This window comes from Ostrea edulis, chromosome 6 (genome assembly GCF_947568905.1).
Source record: "Ostrea edulis chromosome 6, xbOstEdul1.1, whole genome shotgun sequence".
NCBI classification, from domain to species: domain Eukaryota; kingdom Metazoa; phylum Mollusca; class Bivalvia; order Ostreida; family Ostreidae; genus Ostrea; species Ostrea edulis.
In genome coordinates, this window is record NC_079169.1 from 60,883,977 (window position 1) to 60,889,831 (window position 5,855).

The 5,855-nt window shown below is 32.0% G+C and overlaps 1 long non-coding RNA gene across 1 annotated transcript; it reads left to right on the top strand.

The window, feature by feature from the left end:
- The first annotated feature begins 329 nt into the window (after window positions 1-329).
- Window positions 330-1,359, top strand: LOC125646706 (uncharacterized). Its single transcript, XR_007359802.2, has 3 exons — window positions 330-434; window positions 812-940; window positions 1,271-1,359. It is a non-coding gene; the product is annotated as an uncharacterized LOC125646706 (long non-coding RNA).
- Window positions 1,360-5,855: the final 4,496 nt, after the last annotated feature.

The following is a 5,855-nucleotide window of genomic DNA, read 5'->3' on the forward strand; positions in this document are numbered from 1 at the left end:
CAATATCTGCAATTCCATACAGTCAAAAGCTGATTTTTATTTTATAGAGCATATTCAGTCAGTTATAAAGACAAAGAATTAACAACTTAAGGAAGTTTTAGTACGTAATAAAAACAAGACTGGATGTATGCTACTTGATGTTTCAACAACAAGGTTAATGACATGTACAACGTGCACAGCATCGTCTGGGGTCTTTTTCATGTTCTTGAAAATGTTTTCAGATCAATGACATCAATTTATACTTGTAAATCGATCAAGATATTTCATTTCTATTGTTGAAGATAATTCATGTACAAGTATTAATTTGTATTTGAGCAGAGCTTGTATAAAAGCTCTGCATGAATGTCTGCTCTCGTAACTACAGCAAAACCCAGAAATGAAGGCCACTATTATTTTCCTGGCTGCAATATTACTCTTGACATCTTCTACAGATGGTGAGAATATCGTCCATTAACACTGAATAGCAGTGCACTAACTATAAACGTAAATAGAAAACTCTTGATATAGTTCTCATTTTTATATTGGTGAACTTTAATTGGAATAACAGTTTATAAGTAATCTATCTCATTAGTTAAATTAATTATCAAATTCAAATTTAAATGTTTTTATACTAACGAATTTTAAGTTCGGGGCATATTGAATTTGTCCAGCATGTAATTCTGTATGAAACTTTATAATTTTATCCATTGTTTATTACACATGGTCACTCATGGAGGGCATTTGTGTGTACACTGTTTCAAGCACATCTTGCATCTATTATCTTGAATTCAACTGGGTGTCTATAGATAATAATTAATTTATGGATTAATAGCGAGACTAAGATGTCCAGGAGGTGTGCGGTCGACTGGTAGTTGTAGAAGTAACCGCCATTGTAACAGTTGGTCCTACTGTTACAGACCTGGGGGTCAGCTTCGCTATGGATACTGTTGCTCGTGGAAACGTAAGCTTCTAACACTTATTTGGTATTGACTTTTATTTATACTAAAAAAAAAATTTAAATTCATCGATTTCTGATGGTGTTCAATTTGGAAGAGAAATATTGTTACTAGCAATATGTAAAATATTCAGATAGTTAGCTAACAATCAAGAAATGGTACATTTGTATGTATAATCCCTGAGGATATGCATTGTGGTGCTATATTGTACTCTGTCTAACATGTAACACAAAGAGTTAATATATATATTTAGTTTTTGGTAAATAGTAAACTACAATGATATAAATCATCTTATGTGTTGAATTGTAAGATTTCTTTTTTCCCTTTCTTTCCAGAGGGCCCATATTAAGCATAATTGCTTGTGTTATGTTAACTTTCACGCTGCTGAATAAAAAGAGCAGCAATCTGCTATGTTATCATAAAACTAATATATTTGCTTGTATCTAACATATCCATGAGAAGCTACAGATCAAATGTTAAGAAGTTTTCTTTTAACTGAGAAATTTCGGACTTGTCAGACATACGATCGATATTCAAAAAGAATTAAAAGTGTATTAAACAATATTTGTGTGTTTGTGGGGAATTACCTAAATTCATTTATATAGATGACATTGGAGCGCCTACATAGGAGTAACGTGATGAACCTCAGGCACCTGAAGTGTGGATAGCTTGTATAGATCTCATGTACATACCCTCCTCTATAAACAGTGCGACATTTAACTCTGGACACGACAAAAGTCCGGAGTTTCGCCAACCCTTTTATTAAGGATACAAATAAACCCTTTACAAAAAAAGATGGGATTTTATGTCCACAAGACATGCACCAACATTTACACTTGTAACTATTGTAGTTTTTAAGATATTTCACCTGAAATCAAAAAATCCCATGGGATTTTGGAGGGATTTTTAATCCCACTTGGGGGATTTTCACTCCTACCAAAAATGCCATGGGAGAAAAAATATAATTTCTCCCATAGGATTTTAACTCCCATATTTAAATTCAAAATGGGATACAATGTCCCATAGGAGGAAATGTCCCATAATGAACATGAAATGGCAGTGAATATCCTATTTGAGCATGAATGGGAATAAATATCCCAAATAAAACACAGGATGGGGACTTTTATCCCATGAATATAGTAATAAAGCAGAAAATTGTATCTTAAAGAGTGTTGTTTGTCATGATTCTTAAGAATGTACTTGCAAGCTAAGGAATGACATTAACTTTATATCTAGTAATTACATTCCTAAATTATGTAGACCTATACATGTGTTAATGGATAAATGTCTAAACAACATGAGAAATTAAATTATATTAGAGCTCTGCATTACTAAACTCTTTCTCATGCAATTTCAATTGTATACATATAACCCTATCACAAAAATATTAGAATAAAATTGAACGGTATTAAATTATGCAGTTAGAACACTAACTTATTTACATGCAGCTGTTCACATTCTCTATTTACAACCCTTTACAGGTCGTCAGGTGTGAATATTCACAGGAACCGGTATTTTTGTCTGTAATAATAATAGTAGGCCCTATGGTACCATCCCTAATGAAAAAAATAACCCAAAAGGAATGGCACCATTTCTTACTCAAAACTTCGCTTCAAAATAATTCGAAAATTCTGCTTTTATCGTCCCCACCCCAATTGTCATTCTGATTCAGTAATCCCAGTGCTTTTATTAGGGGTGTGTGGTATATACCCCTACTCTTATCATTATGTACAGGCTAAATTACCGGTTCCTCTGATATGTTGTGGAATTTTGGAATAGCCTAGCTTACAGTTACAATTGGTTTACAATATATTAAAATTAGTGTTAATTAAGTGCTTACGGTGAAATCTGCTACTGCTAGATGATGCTAAGTTGTTTCGTGAACCGAATCAGACATCTCCAACAAGATTCTCGAAGATTTAACAACACAAGAATCATTTTACAAAATGCATGCTTCGGTCCATCATTCTCCCTCTGACAATCACATTCATTCTGAAGTCAAAGTACTTTCTCCTATACCTGAAGCGTCAAAAAGACTTTGACAGGTAAATACGAATAAACGGTTAACAGACATTTCGACCCTAAGAAAGTTCAGTCCTGGATGTTCTAGTCCAAAAAGAAGTATGATCCAATCTTATGCATTCATTTATTACATTTCCGGTTGAGCAACACCCAAATCCTCTAGAGACATTGTTTACAGTTATATGACATTACCTAAATGTGTGACACAATATTAATCCACCCCTGCTCAAAGGGGCATAAGCACCGAGCATAGACCTAAATGTTGCAGCCCTTCACTGGCAATGGTGACGTCTCCATACAAGTGAAAAATTCTCAAACAGGACGTTTACGTTTTTTTTGTTTGTTTTTTTTTTAAATTTTGTTTTCATTTTTTTAAATGTTAAACATGAAAAGTATAACTGAATCTGTGTTCACAGCCAAAATTTTAACCTTTTGGATGCAGGAATAAAAGCAATATTTTAGCCTTCATTCTGTGTTATGTAAACAAAGACTGGAGTCTTTTTATGTTTACATTTAAGGTGGCTCACTACACCGGGAAATAGTTTCTCAAATCAGTACAAATAGATTTAATATTTTAAAAAAGATCTGATGATATACAATAAGTGTGTATGCCAAAAACAGCAAAAAATGCAAATTTGGATAAAAACATGATTTTCAAAAATATTATTTCAACACATGAACAAAAGACTGGTGGATTTGAGCTCAAGATCTGTAGTTCACCAGCCCAATGCTCTCTCTCTCTCTCTCTCTCTCTCTCTCTCTCTCTCTCTCTCTCTCTTGCCCAATGCTTTATTAATTAACCACTTAGCTATGGTGTTATAGACGAATAAATCGATCAATACAAATACTTTCCCAAAACATTTAAATCGCCATCTTGTAACATAGTGTCATAAAGCTTTAGTGTAGTGAGTACCTTAACAAACCAGTGAAATGTTTAATTTTGTAATTGAATTTTCAAAGCATCTTTACTTTTGCACATGCAATTTTACAAAGATTATTCAATAAAGGGTAAAAAAAAAACAACACTTAAAATACTTGTTTTTGATCCACTGTAGATTTTAGGAAAATATTAGATTCCTGGGTCAGAGAAATCTAGACATCATTAAATGATAATGAAGTATTGTATAAAAAAAAAAATAAAAAAAAAATTCAAGACTCTGCAATATGTTTGCAACTAGGAGAAATGGTCACAAGCTATTTTACACCCGCATCCCTCTTGGATCGAACCACTATAACTTTTAGGATAACAATAAATCCTCTCCCAACAATGTGCACATCTGCAAATGGCAATGAAGCATTGTACAAAGTTTCAAGTTTATCAGATAATCCATACAGGAGGAGAAGCATTTTAATGCACAATTTAAGACTTTGTGACAGACAGACTTACAGATATGGACAGAAAATACAAAAACCATATAATTATATGAAATGATTTTGCATGTAAAAAGTACATGAAGTGCACAATTATGATTTAAATGTAATTATCATTTTTATTAGGAATTTAGATGTCTCCTCTTTTTGCAAACAATTACACATCTATATATGAAGATGACATATATAGTGAGCATATAAAACACTCCTACCAAAAATGTAAACAAATATGTGCAATGCAAGTTTGAAAAATATGTATGTCCTAAAAAGTGATTGACTAGATATCAGGAAGCAAGCAAGCTCACTCCATGTTACTGTGCTACAACTAACTGAAATTCACTACATTATCCAAAATCCACCCAAAAAGAACCAAAACCTACCAACACTAAATACCAATATATATCCATGTGAGGTCAAGGTTTCAGGAGTGAAACAATGTGTTTTTTAAACTTTAAAATCATTATGTTTTACTTTTGTAGGATATTCATAATGTTGAAATTGATTTAAAGCAATCAATTTTCAATTGGAGATACAAGGTACATGTATGCACATAAATGTACCACCCTGAATCTCATATCATACCTTATTATAGCTGGCAAAATTATGAAATGAAATTTAATGTCACCACAGAATTTATAATTTCCGTTTCTTTCTCTCAATTCACATGGAGACCTCCTTTTTTAGAGTCTTATTTTCTTTTACTTGAATGTTCTAAATTGAAATCTAAGGAATAATAATCTTGGAAGAAAAATCTACATGAAAATATTTTCTACTTTGAGAAACAAAATGACAAACATAACTGTTTTAAATGTAAGTAAGAAATAGAAAAATAATTCAATTTAATGCACTTACATATGTAATTGAAAGAAAATTCCTTTGAGTACATGATTTTAGAATGAAAATAAGATTGATTAATATTCAATAAAGGATTTCAATTTCTTCAAAACTTCGATCTTCAGATGATTGTCCATCCATTGACACCCCAAATGTATGATCACACACATTTAGCAGGAACATATGTTCCTCAAATCTCCTTCACATAACACTTGACTACTTTTGAAATGCAATTTAAGTCTTTTTAGAAATTAACAAAGATGAGTGTACAGATTCATACTCTAGCTGTTGATGATTGCTAAAACTGATCACTACTCAAAACTCTGAAACAAATCTTTATGGATTGTTTTGTATTTCACACACACACGCACACATACACGTACATGCATACACACATCAAAAATATCAACAAGACACTGACCTTAACTAAATACCTGAGTTATTTAGTTAAAAGTATTACTAACCTCAATATGAATGAAATCTATATAATACAGTAACTTTTCTTGCTCTAGGCATGCATTTATATGCTAAATTCTAATATTCAGTAGAAGTATAATACATGTATAAGGTGTAATTCATTCCCCCAAAAGCGTCTATACTGATGAAACATTTTACAATTATAAACTTGATATACACTTTTAACACTATTTGGATCTGACCTTGAATCAGAACCCTGGAGTTGCAAGTGTCACA